Source organism: Erinaceus europaeus, chromosome 21 (genome assembly GCF_950295315.1).
Source record: "Erinaceus europaeus chromosome 21, mEriEur2.1, whole genome shotgun sequence".
Classification (NCBI taxonomy): domain Eukaryota; kingdom Metazoa; phylum Chordata; class Mammalia; order Eulipotyphla; family Erinaceidae; genus Erinaceus; species Erinaceus europaeus.
In genome coordinates, this window is record NC_080182.1 from 6852404 (window position 1) to 6872202 (window position 19799).

A 19799-nucleotide genomic window follows, 5' to 3' on the forward strand; every position below is an offset into this window, starting at 1 on the left:
AAATATGCCTACTAGCTATCTATAAAATGGAGGACCCCCAATTCTTCATCTTCACTATTCTAGCCTTTAGGTTCATGATTAGTCAATAATTTGTTTGGCTTTATATGTTAACTCTCTTTTCAGCCACCAGGTTCCAGATGCTAACATGATGCCAACCAGACTTCCCTGGACAGACAACCCCATCAATGTGTCCTGGAGCTCTGCTTCCCCATAGCCCTACCCTACTAGGGTAAGAGAGATAGGATGGGAGTATGGATTGATATGTAAACGCCCATGCTCAGAGGGCAAGCAATTACAGAAGCCAGACCTTCCACCTTCTGCATCCCACAATGACCTTGGGTCCATACTCCAAGAGGGATAAAGAATAAGAAAGCTATCAGGAGAGGGAATGGAATATGGAGATCTGGTGGTGGGAATTATGTGGAGTTGAACCCCTCTTATCTTATGGTTTTGTCAATGTTTCCTTTTTATAAATAAAAAAATATATATAAATAAAAATAAAAAGCCTTACTACTTAGGAGGGGTAGTAGAGTTTATTTTCAGTACCTTGTTTAAAATCAGAAGATGCTGGGGTGACTTCGCTCAGACCATGTCCCATGGGACCTTCTGCCATCATCAACTTCCACCTCTCTGCCTCTGGCCACATCCTTGTCCCCCACACAATGAGACTCCAAGCTGCAGTGCTCCATTATTTCCTCTGATGCAGCTGGCATCTTCTCCTTTTCCAATTTTTAAAAAAAAACTGCCACCAGGTTTACTGCTGGGCCTCAGTGTTGGCATTACGAATCTACCGTTCTCACTGGCCTTTTTTTTTTTTACCTTTCTATATTATTTGATAGGACACAGAGAAATTGAGAGAGGAGGGGGAGACCTGTTTCACCACTTGAGCGGAGTCCCCACTGCAGGTGGAGAGTGATGTGGCCGGGGGAGGGCCTGAATCTGGGTCCTTGTGCCTGGTGGTGTATATGCACACCTAGTGTGCCAGCACCTGGCCCCGTTCTTTTCCAGCTGTTTACTTAGATGTCACCCTTCCTCAAAGAACATCCTTTCCTCCTTCTTTCCTTCTCATGGGACCCTCAGAGTCTCCCCAGGGTGCTGACGCCATATTGCTTTTATTCTCCTATGACATACAATGGGTTTTTCAGCGTCGAGTCCTTGTGCAAATGTGGTTTCACTGTTCTCATGATACCGCTTTTATTCAGAAGGAGAGAGAGAGAGAGAGACTGCACAGAAGCTTCCCATCTGTCTTGGCTCTCCCATGTGGTGCTAGGGCTTGAACCTGTGCTTCCTGCAAAGCCGGGCACACAGCACTCCACACGCTACCTGGTGAGCTATTGCTCTGACCCTGTATGAATGCCTCCTTGACTGTACTATGGCCCATCACATGGACCTGAATCTCAAGTTCGATCCTGAATGTTCTACTCTTACTTCTCTTCATATTTATTAGCATGGTGCTTAGAACACAGCAGCCTTTAATTGCTGCTGATCAAACACATTTACTCAGGAAAGGGACGCATTCTGTAACAACCCATGTAGACACACATTTGGATCGAGTCTACCATGCAAGAGATGGGAAAAAAAGGTGGCTGTCACCACCCTCTGCCTGTGGCCAGAGTAGCTGCACAGGTCTGAACAGGGCCTTGACAGGAGAGCTTCTCAAGCTTCCAACCCATAACCACCAGGGTGGTGTGCTATATTTTTGATCTTTGAAATTAAATTCAGTGGAAAGGCATTCTTTCCTATTCTATTTCTTTTTCTTTTAACCAGACTACCTCTCAGCTCTGGCTTATGGTAGTGCTGGGGACTGAACCTGGAACTTTTGGTGCCTCAGGTCTGAAAGTCTTTTTACAAAACCATTATGCTGTCTCCCCAGCCCTCATTTTTTTACTACACCTCCCCCCTCCCCCAAACTGTTTGGTGATAGATTTGTCTTGATGGAAGTGTAATGGAAAAGTAAAATGCTAGGCATTAAGTGAGGCATATGTAAAAATGCTGGGATGCATAACCCAGTCTGAGAAAAGCCTGATAAAACGGACTCAGCCATCATGCGTTTGAGTGAACACCATCTCTTCCCAGATATTCTGCAGAGATCTGTGTGCTATCATCAAGGCACTGAGTCTAGGCGGGGAACATAAAAACATAGCTTCTTCCCCACGCTCTTGCAAAGCGAGAAATGGCCATGTCTGATCAGTCTGCTATTTCTGTGTTTTCTGGAGTCACGTAACTAAAATGGAGCCAATAAAAATGAGAAAAAAAAAATCACACATACGCCTACCTAGATGTATTCACTTTTTCTTTTTTTAAAAAAGGTTTCATCTCTATTTCTATTGTCTATCTGCAAAGTAGTTAAATGCACTAGGACTCTGGCTTCAAAACAGGAGGGAGAGGAGCTAATTTTGCAACAGTGTTGCAGAATCTGTGTTTGACTTTGCAAGATGTCCTTGTGCATGGACTGACCTGCTTCTGAGACAATCCCATCACAACATGCCACTGAAAACCTGTTCCAACCCCTAGTTCCTCTTGTGACCAACTAAACTCACTTACCTATTTGTGAAAATATCTGAAAAGGAAAGGAGCCTTATGGGACTGCTAAATTATCTTGCATTCTCTCTTTCTTCACTGAACCTTTTACAAAGATAAATGATAGACAGATAGATACTGGGTTGTCGGAGAAGTCATGACACTTTTTGGTGCAGATAAACAAAGAAAAACATGTCATGACTTTTCTGACAACCTGATGGATAGATATATGGTAGACAGATAATAGATAAATTGACTTTGTGGAGTCAGGGCTGTACACACACTTGATCTCACTGCTCTGCACTGCTTTTTCATCCAGAGAGACAGCGTCTGAGAGAAGAGACAGACACCACAGCACCAGCACTTCCGCTGGTGTTGTAACACCTCCCACCTGGTGCTGAGGCTCCAAGAGGGCTGTTTCTGTGGAAGGCACTCGCCTTCCCTGGACTTTGAACTCCCCTGGTTTTGGTGTCAGAGCTTTGCTGACTTTTGTGTCTGCACAATTCCATGGCTCCAAGCAGATTTTCTTTCTTTTCTCTTTTTCCAGGTAGAGGATGAGAAACAGAGGAGAGAGAGACACAGAAAGGGAAAGGAATACACTATAAATGACTTGTGAAAATCCCTTCACATGATGCTCCTATGTGGTGTCTTAGAGGCTCAAACCCAGGTCTCCATGCATGGTACCAGTTAGATTAGAAACTATCAAGTCCTTAGGAAAAAAAACTGGGGGGTCGGGCGGTAGCGTAGCCGGTAAAGCGCACGTGGCGCTAAGCGCAAGAACCGGCATAAGGATCCCATTTCGAGTCCAAGGCTCCCCACCTGCAGGGGAGTCGCTTCACAGGTGGTGAAGCAGGTCTGCAGGTGTTTGTCTTTCTCTCCCCCTCTCTGTCTTCCCCTCCTCTATTTCTTTCTGTCCTATCCAACAACAAATGATATGAACAACAACAATAATAACCACAACAAAGCTATAACAACAAGGGCAACAAAAGGGGGAAAAATGGCCTCCAGGAGCGGTGGATTCATGGTGCAGGCACTGAGTCCCAGCAATAACCCTGGAGGCAAAAAAAAAAAAGCCAAAAAAAACCCCTGAACTCTCTGCCATTTAGGTTTCTGCAATTGGATTTGAACCCAATTGCTAGAAAAAACAAAAGACCCATGGGATTACCTCAAACTGAAAACCTTCTGCATGACAAAGGAAATCACTACCATAACAAAGAGATCCCCTCCACAGAGCAGGAGAAGTCTTTATATGTCATATATCAGGAAGAGGACTGAGAATCATAACACACAGTGAACTCACTTACCTCAACAATAAAAAGACAAACAACCCTGCTGAAAAATGGGGGTTGGAGGGTATGATCTCCGAAGAGGAGATCCAAAGAGCCAACATCTATATAAAACAATGCTCAAAGTCACTGATGATCAGGGAGATACAAATAAAACCAACAAGATGCCATTTTATATCTGAGAATGTCACACACTTGAAAAGACAGAAACAACAACTATTGGAAGGGCTATGGGGGGAAGGGACTCCCTACACTGCTGATGAGAATGTAAGGTGGTCCAGTCTCGATGGAATTAACAGTTTGAAGATTCATCAGAACTCTAGAAATGAACCTACCCTACGATCCAGCAACCCCTCTCCTAGAGATTTACCCAGGGAAAAGAAAAAAGCATCTATTTGAAAATACCTCTGCACAGCAATGTTCATAGCAGCAGTTTGTAACCGCCCAAACTTGGAAGCAACCCAGATGTCCAATGGCAGATAAATGGCTAAAGAAATATGGTGTATATACACAGTGGAGTACTACGCGACTGTTAACAACAACGAGGTCATTACCTTTGCAATGTCCTAGTTAGAACTTGGAGGCATCATGCTGAGTGAGACAAGTGGAAAGAGAAAGGTCAATACCAGAGAATCTCAGTTATAGGTAGAATTTAAGAACAAAATATAGTGAGATGAAATAAAGTAACACAAGATGAAACTTGGGTTGGAGGTGGCGTGTTGCACCAAAACTAAGGACTCTGGGGAAGGAGGGAGAGGGACAGGATGAAGGGACATTGGGGTCCTGTTGTGTCTTCTAGACACCAATCAAGGGAGATGAGAGGTTGTGCCTGTGTGTTAGATACTGTAACCTCTATACCCACCCCCCCCATAAAGTTAACATTTAAAAAGTTTGTGCAGGGGCCAGGCCATGGCATAGTGGGTCGAACACACACATTACTGTGCTCAAGCCCCTGGTGCCCACCTGCAGGGGAGAAGCTTGACAAGTGGTGAAGCAGTGTGGCAGGCATCTCTCTTTCTCCCTATTTCCCCCTCCCCTCTCTGTTTTAACAGGACCATTTCTCTCTGTCTTATTAATAAATAAATAATGAAAAAAGTGCATGCTTTGAGGGCTGGGCAGTGGTGCACCCAGTTAAATGTATACATTAGCAAGCAAAAGGACTCAAGATGGAGCCCCAGTCCCCACCCGTAGGGGTGAAGCTTCATGAGTGGTAAAGTAAGTACTGCAGGTGTCTCTCTTTCTCTCCCTCTCTATCTGCCCCTCTACTATCAAATTCTGTCTGTCCTATCAAGTAATGAAAAAAAAAACTTAAAAGAAAAAAAGTATGAGTTTTATGCAGTGAATTCTCACCTGGTCCTCTTTGAACTTCTTAATATAACTTATCACACTGACAAAGAAAGTTATGTTAACTTAGAGCTTCTCTCCTATATGGAACCATCAATTCTAGTATAGATTCTAATATGGAAGAGATGATGCCCTTTCTTTTCTTTTTAAAAATACTTCACTTATTATTGGATAGAGACAAAAACATTTGAGAAGGAGTGGGAGTAGAGAGGGTGAGAAACAGAGAGGTATCTGCAGCCCTGCTTTACCACTTGTGAAACTTTCCCTCTGCAGGTGGAGACCAGGGACTTGAACCTGGGTCCTTGTGCACTGTAATGTGTGCGCTTAACCAGGTGCACCAGCGCCTGGCTCTGAGATAATTCTTTTTCTTATCTCCTGCTATGAAGCATAGTCTCATACAGGATCACCATATAACATGTCTTCATTAAATGTGTGTTAAATGAGTAAGCCTGTGTTTTTAGCAATACTCTATCACAATTATCCAATTCTACCTTTTGGATGAAGCCCTGGATCTCTGAAATGCATGAACCCTCAGGCCAATATTTTTATTCTAACTTTGAGGGTGTGTGGAGCCAAAGCACTGCTCTAATGTCTATGAAGTTGTCCTGGCACTCTCTTCCATGGGGCTCCCATATGGTGTGGGGCCTGACCCCAAGTCCTCAGGCATGACTTTGTTCATGCCCTACCGGGGGGTAAGCCATCTGTGGCCCTTACATAGCCTCCCTTTTCTGTTGTTGTCATTTGGGTTTCACCACTTTCACTTGACTTTTTAAAGTTTTTTTTTTAAGCGTTTTATTTATTTATTTATTTATTTATTTATTTGGGTAGAGACAGAAAGAAATCAAGAGGGGGTAGGGAGATAGAGAGGAGGAGAGACAGAGAGACACCTGCAGCCCTGCTTCACTACTTGTGAAGCTTTCCCCTTGCAGGTAGAGGCTGGGGGCTTGAACCCAGGTCCTTGTGCACTGTAGTGTGTCCACTCAACCAGGTGTGCCCCCGCCTGGCCCCTCCTGGGTGACATTTTCAGATGGAGAGATAAAGCGTGAGAGGGAGAGACACTTGGGCACCAAGCTTCTCCCAGTGATGCGGGAGCCAGGCTGGAGCAGACACCCTCCCAGGCGAACTATCTCAGAGCCCCTAATTTCCCTTTTCAGCCTTCATGTCGACATGACTGTGGAGAGGTGACTTTGGACACAAAGTCCTGAGAACTTTGCAGGTGTGGTGACCCTGTGCTGCCACATGGCGCTATTAACAGATGGGTTCAGAATGACGCTGTGGTTCTTGGGCTTGGAAAAATGGCTTGTTCAGGGGAAAGGCAGTGTTGCACCTGGTTAAGTGCACATATCACCATGAGCAAGGACCCAGGTTCAAGCCCCCACCCACTCCCCACCTGCAGGGGAGATGCTTCATGAGTGGTGAAGCAGGGCTGCAGGCTCTCTCTCCCTCTATCTCTATCTCTATATCTCTATCTCTACCTCTATCTCTCCCTCTCTCAATTTTTTTCTGTCCTGTCAAACAAAATAGAAAGAAGAAAGAGAGAAAGGAAGAAGGAAAAGAAATGGCCCCTGGGAGCTGTGGATTTGTAATCCTAGCACCAATCCCCAATAATAACTCTGGTGGCAATAAAAAAAATAATTAAAAAAAAAAAGCTGTCCTCAGTGCTGGAGCAAATGCAGACGCACCAGAGAGCCAGGCATTGGTCTTCTTTCTGTGTCAATGTCCTCAAAGAGACAGGTGTCTGTTGCCATTTCACTGAAGGTGAAAAAGCACATCACTTACTGAAAACTATCCCCCTTAACTCGTAGCGACACATGCATTATCGCCAGTGGTTTCCTCCGACCTCCGTAGGAAACTTTTCAGCCTTAAAAAGAAGTAGGGTGCCTGGTAGCTCTCCTCAGAGAGGGAGGGGTAGAAGTGGGACAAGGCAGGCTGGGGTAATTAATCATACCAGTAATTAATCATATCACCCAGGCACTGCTTCCAGATTTGGCTGAAGATAAAAATCAATTTAAGCATGATAGGAAAAAAAAAAGTAAGGTGATTGCTGTCTGCACAGGCGACATATTGAATATGAATTGCTAGGGGTGAAAAATTCACTTGAGACACCCCCCCCCCAAAAAAAAAAAGAAAAGAAAAGGAAGCTCTTCCCAGCATTCTAGATGGGGCCAGGACTGCCCAAGGTGGTTTGTGCTGGGGTGAACCCAGGTACAGGGTGACAGGAAGTTGTTCCTTCATTCCTAAAGGGCAGAGCACACAGTATGCAGATACTCAAGGGATGCTACAAGACAAGGCTTTCCCAACAAGTCAGCAAGACATAAAGGACTGGAGGCTGGGCAGTGGTACACCTAATTAAGGGCACATATTGCCATGCACAAGCACCTGGGTTTGAGTCTCTGCTCCCCACCTGCAGTGAGGCGCTTCATAAGTGGTGAAGCAGGGCTGCAGGTGTCTCTTTTTCCCTCTTTCTCTCCCTCTTCTGTCAATTTTTCTGTATCTTACCCAATGAAATAGAAAGAGAGAGAGAGAAAAAAGGAAAAAATGACAAAGAGGAGTGGTGGATTCGTAGTACTGGCATTGAGCCCCAGCAATAACCCTAGTGGTAATAAATATAAATAAATGAATAAATAAACAAACAAGAAAAAACAAAGACATAAGAGACAGTGACCTTGGGACTAAAGGCATCAGAGTTGTAGTCAGCTGAGCTGGAGTTCTCTTTCTATTAACACCTGAGGTCTGTGTTACATCCCAGAGAAGAGGAAGCTGAATGCCAGGCTTGGATGACTGATTGCTTATAGAAGGATGTACATGCATGGTCATTTAAGTCAAGAGATTCATCATGTTAATAACACCCAAAGGATCTCCTTGCACTTCTCCCTGGGAACCAGCTTCTAGCAGGCTCTTATTCTTGTGCGAGACCACAGCAGCTGTAATGGTGTGCTGCTTCTTTTCTCTTTTCCCCCTTCATTTTAAAGATGGGTGATTTTGTGTCACCAGACTTCCTTGGACAGCGGAGATTTATACTCTTTTCTAAGAACTGAATGTTGGCTTTGTCATTTTTGTCTATTACTTGTTTCCAATTGTGTGAATCTATGTGCTTAATAAGTGTCTATGTTTTACTTTAGTTAGACATAACTGACCCTCCCATTTTATGAATAGGAATCTATGTTCCTGAAGTTTAAATCTTCCTCATTTTGAGTTATGCGTCTTATTTTTTTTTTCCCTCCAGGGTTATTGCTGGGGCTCAGTGACCACACTATGGATCCACTGCTCCTGTGGCCATTTTTTTTTTTTTTTTTGATTTTTCAGATAGGACAAGAGAAATTTAGAGAGGAGGGAAAGACATGGAGAGAGAAAGCTAGACACCTGTAGATATGCTGCACTGCTTGTGAAAAAACCCCTCTGCAAGTGGGGAGCCAGGTGCTCAAATGGATCCTTGTGTGGGTCGTTGAGCTTCATACTATGTGCATTTAACCCTGCTCACTACTGCTTGTTGGAGGATGGGCCCACTGTCCTGGAAAGTCCAGGCCATTGTTTCCATGAGGTCCGAGAAGGTTGACCCCCAGCTCTCCCTTCAGGTCAAGACAAGGGCAGGTTCCCTCGACCTCATGAACTAATGATGGATGGCTTCTCTGGAATGGGGGCTACTTTATTGCACATGCCCCTTCCTCCCCTTAAAACAAAGGCCATGAATTACTGTACATTATGTTTGGGCAAAATTGAAAAACCACTGCAAACTCCTGTTACTCAACCCTCCCTCCTCCTCCCCTCGCCCTGAAGTGCCTATAATTTACCCCCCGGGGAAAACTGCATTGTGAGCTTGTAATCAAACCTTGTATGGTAACTTTCTACTTGTGATCAAATAGTCTGCAGGTCAAAATGTGACTATGTATTGTGTTGCTTTGTGTTTGGGTTAATGATTACCTCAACCTTTTCCCTTGGTAATGGGTATATCTGCCTGCTTTCTCTTTGAATAAATGAGTTGCCCCACTGAGGCTCTCCCAGAGCTGACTGCTTGTCTCTCTGAGCACTTTGCCCTCAGCACTCAGAGCTACCCCAGGACTCCCAGGGGGTTGCTCTGACCCTTGCCTCTGCTAGCCAGGGGTCAGGGGACCCGGAGTGACCAGCCCACAACTGCTGGCCCTAGAATATGTGTCTTTTGTAGTTATATCTTTCTATCCACTATTTTACATGTATGCCATGTGTCTTGACAAGTCCTATTTTCACTGCCTGCCAGCTCAAGATACTTTCACGTTTCTATTAAGATTTCTTCCATAAAAAAATGGGCTGTTGAGAAGTGTGCTGATTAATCTGAAAGTAATTTGAGTGTTATCAGATATTTTTCCATTACTGATTTCAGATGAAACCATATTTCTGGAGAAGAAACACTGTATGAGTTCACGTTTTAAAATGTTCTTGTGATATACTTTACTTACAAGATGACAGATTTTTCCCCCTAAATATCCATATGTTATTGGAAATACATGTATTTTAAATTTTCTGTATATACTTATCTACATAAGGCAATTAGACCAGTTTGTCTAATCATTTTATCCAAGTCTTATATACCTTTACAATTTGTTCTGAACTTTTTTTTTTTTTAATCTGTTATCAAGAGATGAGAGTGAAATTTCCAAGTAGGATTTCAGAATTTTTCTCTCTTGGTTTTTCCAGTGTTTGTTTTACGTATTTTGCTTTGCTATAATGCCTGTCTGTTTTCAAATGTTTGAACAGTAAATATGTTTCAGATTGATTACTGGGCACACACATATTTAGGATTGCTTTGATTTTCTTCTTAAATCAAGCATTTTACCATTTTAAAACATTCCTCTTTAGCTTTCAAAACAGTTTTCAAGTAAAAGTCTATTGTGGCACTTGCTAAGGGAGTTTGGCTTAATCATTTTTCTGTTCTAGTGCTTATATCATTTTACCATCATTATAACTGTTTCAGATAAAATACTGTTTTAGATGAAGTGTTGGTTACCTTTGCCCTCTTCCTGCCACTTAATGTTTGTGGATGACATCTGATATCTGCTTCAGTATTTAGACATAAAACTTGAAGATGTTAGAGATATAATTAAGCATTCACATTTTCTCAAGAGTGTTAATAATAGCTGTTTGAATTTCTTAAAAAATAGCATCTATGAAGGTAATCTTATATTTTCCTTTCAGTTCATTTATGTTATGAATTATACTAATGAATCCACTGATATTGAACCATCATAGCATTTCTGCTATTTAGCCAACCTGACCATGGTGTAACATTATTACTACTGTTTATTAACTTCCTTTCTTTTCTTTCTTTCTTTCTTCTTTTTTTTTTTTTTTTGTCATGTTGGGTTTCACTATTTTGTGATGACTTTTTTTTTTTTTTACAACTAGAAAGAGGCAGGAACATAGGGAAAAAAATGCTCCAGGTCATTGATTGTGAGAGAAGGCAAATAAAGACAACAATTCTTAGTCCTGTGAGAATAGCGTACATCAGAAAGGACAGTAACAACAAATGTTGGAGAGGCTGTGGGGTCAAAGGAACTCTTTTGCACTGCTGGTGGGAATGCAGATTGGTCCCACTCCTATGGAGAGCAGTCTGGAGAACTCTCAGAAGGCTAGAAGTGGACCTTCCCTGTGACTCTACAATTCTTTTCCCGGGGATATATCCTAAGGAATCACTCTTATCCAAAAAAGATCTGCATATACCTATGTTCACAGCAGCACAATTTCTAATAGTTGGAACCTGGAAGCCACCTAGATGTCCAACAACAGATGAATGGCTGAGTAAGTTGTGGTCTATATACACAATGGAATACTACTTAGCTAGTAATTAATAAATGGTGAATTCACCTTCTTCACCTCATCTTGGATGGGGTTTGAAGGAATCACACTAAGTGAGATCAGTCAGAAAGAGGAGGATGAGTATGGTATGATCCCACTCACAGACAGAAATTGAGGAATAAGAACAGAAATGGAAAACTTCAAAGAAAGCAGAACTTGGATTGGGTTTAGTTTATTGCACCAATGCATAGGACTCTGGGAGGGTGGGGGCTTTTCAGGTGCTGGTGTATGATGTTAGAGGAGGACCTTGGCTAGGGCTGAAAGAATTTTGAAGAAAATTGAGATTTCTTTTTCTTTTTTTTTTATTGTTGTAATTATTGATGTCATTGTTGTTGGATAGGACAGAGAGAAATGGAGAGAGGAGGGGAAGACAGAGAGGGGGAGAGAAAGATAGACACCTGCAGACCTGCTTCACCGCCTGTGAAGAGACTCCCCTGCAGGTGGGGAGCCAGGGGCTCGAATCGGGATTCTCATTCTGGTCCTTGTGCTTTGCACCACCTGCGCTTAACCCACTGCGCTAACACCCAACTCCCAATTGAGAATTTTTTTTTATACATACATCAAAACCTGTATTTACTGTAAACAACTGATCCCCCCCAATTAAAAAAAAAATAAAACAAGTTCAACAAGGTCAGCAAGATAGCTCACTTGCACAGCACACCTGCTCTATTATGCACAAGACTCGGATTCCAACAAGGCTCCCTTTCTAACTGAACAAGAAAGCCTATTTGAACAGCACAGCCCAGGTAACGACAATAAGTAAAGAAAAAAGATGGATAATGTGAAAAAAAAAATAAAGAAAAGAAAAGAAAGAGACAGGAAGTAAGGGACCAGACCACAGCATCAAGATTTCCAACAGTGCAATGGGGGTTGGGCTCATGCTTGGGTTGCAGACATGGTAAAGCAGGCATCTTCCCAGGTCAGCTATCTTGGTGACCCACAGTGTTTTTTTTTATTATTATTTTAATATGGTGTGGGATCCAGCTGCAAATACTTCCTTTAGGAGTTTTCCTTTGCTACACGTGTTTCTGGGGTATGTGTTTATGTTACTCTTCTTACACTCATATGCTAATGTTATAATTACATTTGAAAGAGAATTCAGAGGTTTTATAGCTACTATGACAATTAATTAACAAAGCGCTGGAACTATATTTGTTTTTCTAAGGAAATTGGTCTTGTTAAACTGAATTTGTCAGACTATATCTTTCTAAGACAACATGTATGTCATATAGGTTTTCAAATGTATTTGTATAAAGGTTTAAAAGGTAGTATCTTTATGATTTTTAAAATTTCATCTTGAGCAGTGTTTTTTCTGGTGTTCACTTCTTATGCACTTTTGCTCAGTCTCTTCTTTCTTGATATACTTGGTCTCAATTCTGTTATATACATCACCTTCATATTGATATGTATGTAATTAAATGTGCTTACTTATGGCTACTTTTACTGTGCTTCTTACTTTTAATTTCTGTGCCTTCTGAGATTTGATGTAGTATTTAGGTAGGATTTTGTTTCTGTTTTTTGTGATAACAATTACTTCACCATCTTTTTTGGCCCTTGACACTTGAACCATTCCCTATTTGCCTTGTTCTAATCAGAATGTTTTTATGCCTATTTCCTTTAAAAACAGTAAATGCCTATTGTGTCTACAATGCCTCTAAAACAGATCTCATGGGATAAGACAGAAAGAACAGGGGGTGGGGGGGGGTGCTAGGTGAAATAAGTCAAGAAATTAAAGATGACTACTAGATGAGTTCTAGCATATGTGGAATATAGGCAAATACAGAACAAAAAAGTTGGAAAAACAAGACAAAACTCTCTATTTCTCTCTCTCTCCCTGTACACTGTGGATGGTGCTTTTTGCAGAACATTCAAGTATTTTTCATTGCTCACTTACACATCTGAAGTTGACCAGCCCCACAGTGAATTCTGCTCATTTTCCTGTTACTTCTTTTATTTTTCCCAATAGTGTTATTTCTCCCCACATGCGAGTAATATCAGCAGTCCTGATTCCGTTCCCTACTCCAGTGTGGAAGCTTCTCCTTCAGACTTATTCTTCTGTGTCTGTTTCAGGAAAAAAGAAGAAGAAAGAGAAGGAGAAGGAGGAGGAGAAGGAGGAGGAGAAGAAGGAGAAAGAGAAGGAAAATGAGAAGGAAAAGGAGGAGGAGGAGAAAGAGAAGAAGGAGAAGGAGGAGGAGAAGGAGAAGGAGAAGAAGAAAGAAGGAGAAGACAAAGAAGAAGGAGAAGACAAAAAAGAAGAAGGAGAAGGAGGAAGAGGAGGAGAAGGAGAAGGAGAAGGAGAAGGTGAAGGAGAAGGTGAAGGAGAAGAAGGAGGAGAAGAAGAAAGAAGGAGAAGACAAAGAAGAAGGTGAAGGAGAAGGAGGAGGAGAAAGAAGGAGAAGACAAAGAAGAAGGAGAAGGAGGAAGAGGAGGAGGAGGAGAAGGAGAAGGAGAAGGAGAAAGAGAAGGAGAAGGAGAAGGTGAAGGAGAAGGAGAAGGAGAAGGTGAAGGAGAAGGAGAAGGTGAAGGAGAAGGAGAAGGAGAAGGAGAAGGAGAAGGAGAAGGAGAAGGAGAAGGTGAAGGTGAAGGAGAAGGAGAAGGAGAAGGAGAAGGAGAAGGAGAAGGTGAAGGAGAAGGAGAAGGTGAAGGTGAAGGAGAAGGAGAAGGAGAAGGAGAAGGAGAAGGTGAAGGAGAAGGAGAAGGAGAAGGTGAAGGAGAAGGTGAAGGAGAAGGAGAAGGTGAAGGAGAAGGAGAAGGTGAAGGTGAAGGAGAAGGAGAAGGAGAAGGAGAAGGTGAAGGAGAAGGAGAAGGAGAAGGAGAAGGAGAAGGTGAAGGAGATGGTGAAGGTGAAGGAGAAGGAGAAGGAGAAGGAGAAAGAGAGGGAGAGGGAGAGGGAGAGGGAGAGGGAGAAGGAGAAGGTGAAGGAGAAGGAGAAGGAGAAGGAGAAGGAGAAGGTGAAGGAGAAGGAGAAGGAGAAGGAGAAGGAGAAGGACAAGGAGAAGGAGAAGGTGAAGGAGAAGGAGAAGGTGAAGGAGAAGGAGAAGGTGAAGGAGAAGGAGAAGGTGAAGGAGAAGGAGAAGGTGAAGGAGAAGGAGAAGAAGGAGGAGAAGAAAAAAGAAGGAGAAGACAAAGAAGAAGGAGAAGGAGAAGGAGAAGGAGAAGGAGAAGGAGAAGGAGAAGGAGAAGGAGAAGGAGAAGGAGAAGGAGAAGGAGAAGGAGAAGTCCTCAGCGGAGTATGATGAGTCCCACGCCTCAAGAATTGAGAACCGTGATTGCTTTTTCTCCAGTGCCTGCAGAGAGCCCTTCTATGTTCCTGACTTCTGGTTGTGCATGCAGTAGGGTGATGAGTTAGAATCAGCCACTGTGTTAGAGAGCCAGAGCATTTGTAAGCCAGATCTTGGCTTCCGAGCTGTCTATCTGCAGGTAGGAAGACTTAGGTTGACTAGGAAGACTCACTTCTTGAGGAACAGATGCAAGAACCCCTTGCAAACGTATCCTTAACAGGTGGACTGACACATGGAGAAGAGAAACATCAGAGGTGATTCAGTCCTTGGAACTCTGTTGTGGAGAACAGTCTAATCTCGGGAGTGATGCCCCAGTCCAATTATAGGGATGTGCACACTGTGACAGCAGCATGGAACAACAGGCTGTGGCCATTTGTGTCTGTAGCTGGAGGGTGCTAGGCTGATCTCAAACCTGGGTGACAGGCTTCCCGCAAGTGATGATCAAAGGGCACCATTTTGGGAGATCAAGGAGGCACAACCTTGGATAGTTATCTGCAGTTTGTTTCCAGGCGAGAGAATGAGAGAGTTTGATGCCAGGAAAAGATAGAGGTTGGAGACATAAAGCCCTCTTGAAGCGACAGATAACCATTTTTGTTTAGCTGGAATTTACAGCCATAAACATTCAAGGGAATCCAGACCCTCCACATCAAATATGCCATCCGCAGAAAGGGGGGGGGGCATTCCACCATGGAAGGGACCTCATTAAGACTAAGAGTATTAATTACTGGCTTCAAAGAGCTTCTGTTTACCAAGATTAGAAACAGCACTGTGATCTTGCTATGTCTCAACACAGACAGCTCTGTTCACCTGGCCACTGCAGGGTGCTGGCGCTGGGGCGGCGGTGAGTGTATTTCTCCTCAGTTAGTAGCAGAGGGTACTCAACAAATGTGAAATTTCAGCTCAGAGTTCCTGGATCAACTTCTTACGTTTTAATATTTTTATTTATTACCTACTGAATAGAGACAGAGAGAAATTGCGAGGGAAAGAGACAGAAAGAGGGAGAGAAATACCTGCTTCACCACTCATGAAGTGTGCCCCCTGCAGATGAGGGCCAGGGGCTTGAACCTAGGTCCTTGCACATGGCAGTGTATACGCTCAACCACTTGGTCCACCACTTGGTCTCACACTTGGGTCAACTAAGTTATCTATTATTATCATTTTTTTTTTTAGACAGTGGTAAGAACAAAAAATGACAAGATATTTCAGAACACTTTTGCCCTTCCTGGCACGGATGGCTGGTAGAATTCTCCTTGTTGTGCTGTCTAGCTAGCATCTGGTGTATTCTGGGGAGCTCTCCTGTGTAGAGGCAGGAGGAAGGGGCATGGGTGGGTCTCCACTGGGAGCAACAGGTCACTCACTGCACTGAGGAAGAGAAAAGATGGCATTTATTCTTTACTTAGACATTTTATTGAGGAAAGAGGGGCTGTTAAGTGGCAGAGTATAGGACTTGCATGCTAGAGAATCCAGATCCCATCTATCTATGTACCAATAATGACCAGAGCTGAATGGAGCTTTTCTGTTTTATATATATATATATATATATATATATATATATATATATATATTAGTGATTTAATGATGATTAACAAGATTGTAAGATAATAAAGGCACAGTTCCATACTTTTTTTTTTCCTCCAGGGTTATCATTGGGGATCATTGTCTGCACTAAGAATCCACTGATCCTGGTGGATAGGACAGAGAGAGATTGAGTGGGGAGGAGGAAATAGAGATGGAAAGAGAAAGACAGACACCTGCAGCCCTGCTTCACTGCTTTTGAAGTGACCCCCTGAAGGTGGGGAGCAGGGGGCTCGAACCGGGATCCTGGACTGTCGTACTATACACTTTTAACTCGGTGTGTCATTTGGCCCCCAAAGTTTCCCTATTTATCCTTTTGAGAGGATGGACCAAAATTCTTTATGAGGTGCAGTAGATGGAGGTCTGACTACTGTATGTCCAGCAGAGAAGCAATACAGTTTATTATTAGTGATTTAACAGTGTTTGACAAGATTACCAGATTATAGGGGTATAATTTTACACCACTCCCACCATCAAAGTTCTGTGCTCTGACCCTCCCTATAGCAGTAACTGCCATAGTTCTCTTAAGGTCATAGATATGGGATATATATATATAATATATATATATATTATATATATATAATATATATATTATATATATATAAATATATATATATTTTATATATATATATAAAATATATTCCTTTTATATATATATAAAAGGAATATATATATATATATATATATTCCTTTTTTTCTATTTTCAAGTTCATGTGTTTCACTTATGAATGAAATCATCCTTTAGTTGGCCTTCACCATCTTCCTTACGTCACTAAGCGTAAGCACTGCGCGTCCCAACCACTTAGTCCCAAAGGAAACACTACAGTCTTTTATTGAGCTGGAGAGCACAGAGTATACATTCCATGACTTTTTTTCCCCCCATCTGTGTACTAACAATGGCCATAGCTGGTGCTATTTAAAAATATATATACATGATGTTGGGGGCCAGGTAGCAGTACACCTGGTTAAGCACACACTTTACAGTATGCAAGGGTTCAAGCCCCTGGCCCCCACCTTCCTGTCTTTTCTGACAATCTGAGATGGTAGGTGGATACTCTACCCAGCATGCCAGCCCCCGTTTTGCTCATCAACAATGCTTTGGGGGAGGGGGGTGAGAGCACAGGACAAGCTTGCCCAAGCCTCCAGATGTCCCTGTTTCAATCTCCAGCATGACCTTACTGCAGAGCTAAGTAGTTGTTCAGCTTTCTCTCCATTCTGCCAATCTCTCTCTCCCTCTCTCTCTCTCTCTCTCTCTCTCTTAACCAGAGCACTGCTCATCTCTGGCTTATGGTGGTGCAGGGGATTGAACCTGGGACTTTGGAGCCTCAGGCATGAGAGTTTGTTTGCATAACTATTATGCTATCTACTCCTGCCCCCCCCCCCCATCAATAACTAAATTAACCCCTTTAAAAAGGAGCACTTTGTGCCAGGCTGTAGCGCAGCAGGTTAAGCACACATGATGTGAAGCGCAAGGACCGGCACAAGGATCCCGGTTTGAGCCCCTGGCTCCCCACCTGCAGGGGGGTCACTTCACAAGAGGTGAAGCAGGTCTGTGGGTGTCTATCTTACTATCTCTCTCTACCTTTCCCTTCCCTCTCAATTTCTCTCTGTCCTAACCGAAGCAATGGATTCATAGTGCAGGCACTGAGCCCCAGTGATAACCCCGGAGGCAAAAAAAAAAAAAAGGAACATTTTCTGTTTGTTTGGAGATGCTTGCTTGTATGAAACCGATCTTACCCACCCCACCTGTCCCCCCATCACATCTGTTGTATAACCCACTGCAGTAACTCCATGGCCTCTTAATTTTAATTTTGTTGTTGATTAATTAGGTTCTGGGGCGCCAACTTAGGGTCTTTCCTAACTGTGACACCACCTGGTAGTCTCCTAAGCTATACATTTCTTTTCTTTTCCCTTTTCTCTTCTCTTTTCTTTTCTCTTTTCTCCCTCCTTCCTTCCTTCCCTCCCCTCCCTCCCTCCCTCCCTCCTTCCTTCCCTCCCTCCCCTCCCTCCCTCCCTCCCTCCTTCCTTCCTTCATTCCCTCCTTTCTTCCTTCCTTCCTTCCTTTTGGAGAGAGAGAGAGGCACAGAGAGAGATACCATAGTACCACATCAGCATCCAGGGAGCTTCCCGGTGCTGTGCATGGTGCTCCTGGGTGGTCCTGCAACTGGAACCCAAATCCTCATGTGTGAGAAGATACAGGCCCTGCTAGAGGAGTCACCTGCCACCCCCTGGCCCCTGCCAGCCTCCTCAGCATATGAGAAAGGAATAAGCAGACCACAGACTGCGTGAGCAGTGTGCCTGCCCCTGCCACCGAGCTCACTGGTGCACACCGCTGCTGGTTGTCTTCACTGTGCAGTTGTGAACATGGACACAGAGGTGAAATCACTCCCAGAGATGACAAAGTATAGAGGTGACTGAGCAGGGTTAGTCTGGGAAGCTTTAGGGAGTAGGTTTAAAAGCTAACTCCGAGAAAGGAGGGGACTCCCAGAGAAACCAAGGAGGAGGAGTTGTGGAACTCAGCGTGATATTTGGGAAGACGAGATCTATTTTTAATTGGCACCAGGGTCATCACTGGGGCTTGGTTCCTATGTGACGAATCCACCGTGCTGGTGGTCATTTTTTCCTTTTCCTTTTGTTGTTGTTGTTGTTGTTTTTGTAGGACAGAGAGAAATTGAAAGAGGGACCAATATTATTGCACATGGTAACATGTGTACTCAACTTGTGTGCCAGCCACTGACTGATCTTAGCAAAACGAGATTTTTAAGGAAGTTTGCTTCCTATTGTAAACAGGCTGCTCATTTTGTTTTTCTTTTTAAAGAAAGCACAGCAAAGATATACATTCTTGATATTTGACTGCAGCTCATAATTTAATAGTCCAATACAAGGAAGACACATAGGGTGCATATCTGGATTTATTTTTAATATATTTTCTACCAGGGCTATTACTGGGATAGGTACAAGCACAACTCTCCAGTTCCCGGATGTAATATCTTCTCCCCTCCCTCCCTCCCTCCCTCCCTCTCTCCCTCCCTCCCTCTCTCCCTTTGTCCTTCCTTCCTTCCTTCCTTCCTTCCTTCCTTCCCTCTCTCTCTCACTTCTATTTTTCCTTCTTTCTTCTCTTCCTTCCTCCTTTCCTTCCTTTCCCATAAATATGAGAGGCAGAGGTAAACAAGCAGAAAGAAAGGGAAAGAAAGTCACGGAGAAGGAGAGACACTTACAGTGCTGTTTTATTTCTCACGAAGCTTCCCTCCCCTCCTGCAGGTGGGGACTGTGTGTGCTCTCCTGGGTGAGATACCACCCTGGCTCTGACCTTCGCATTCTTCTCTCTAAATATCCATGCTAATTTAATGTTTGCATTAGTGATTTAATGGTGGTTTACAAGATTATTGGGGTAGAGTTCCATGCTACACCCCACCATAGTTCTACGGAAAAGACAGGCAACTCTCTTTTGCAGCAGATGTGAGAGATTAGGCAGGGGGAGGAGATGTGGTATCTGGGAGAGGGGACAAACTTTGGGGCCATCACCCCAACATGCCACCTCATAGCCGGTGTTTCCCTAAGTGACACAGGGGATACTCTGCAGCTGGAGGTCCCTGATGAGGAAATGTTTAAGAGACTTTGCACAATCTCCTTAAATCACACAGGCAATTAATAGAAGTAAGAGAGAACAGATAAGGGGCTAGGTGACAGGTACCCTGCAGAATGTGGGCCTGACCATTCACCAGGTTCAAGCTGTGGCATCACATGGTAGCACCACGGAGAGCACTAGGGGGGAGCTTCATAAAGTGCGCCAGTGGTGGGGTGTCTCTTCAATCTGTTTCTCCTCTCTCTCTCCCCTTTCCATCTCTTTCTCTCTCTATATATATCTGTATAATATATACCTATTATACACACACATACACACACACACACACACACACACACACACACACACACACACACACACACACACAATATCTATTTT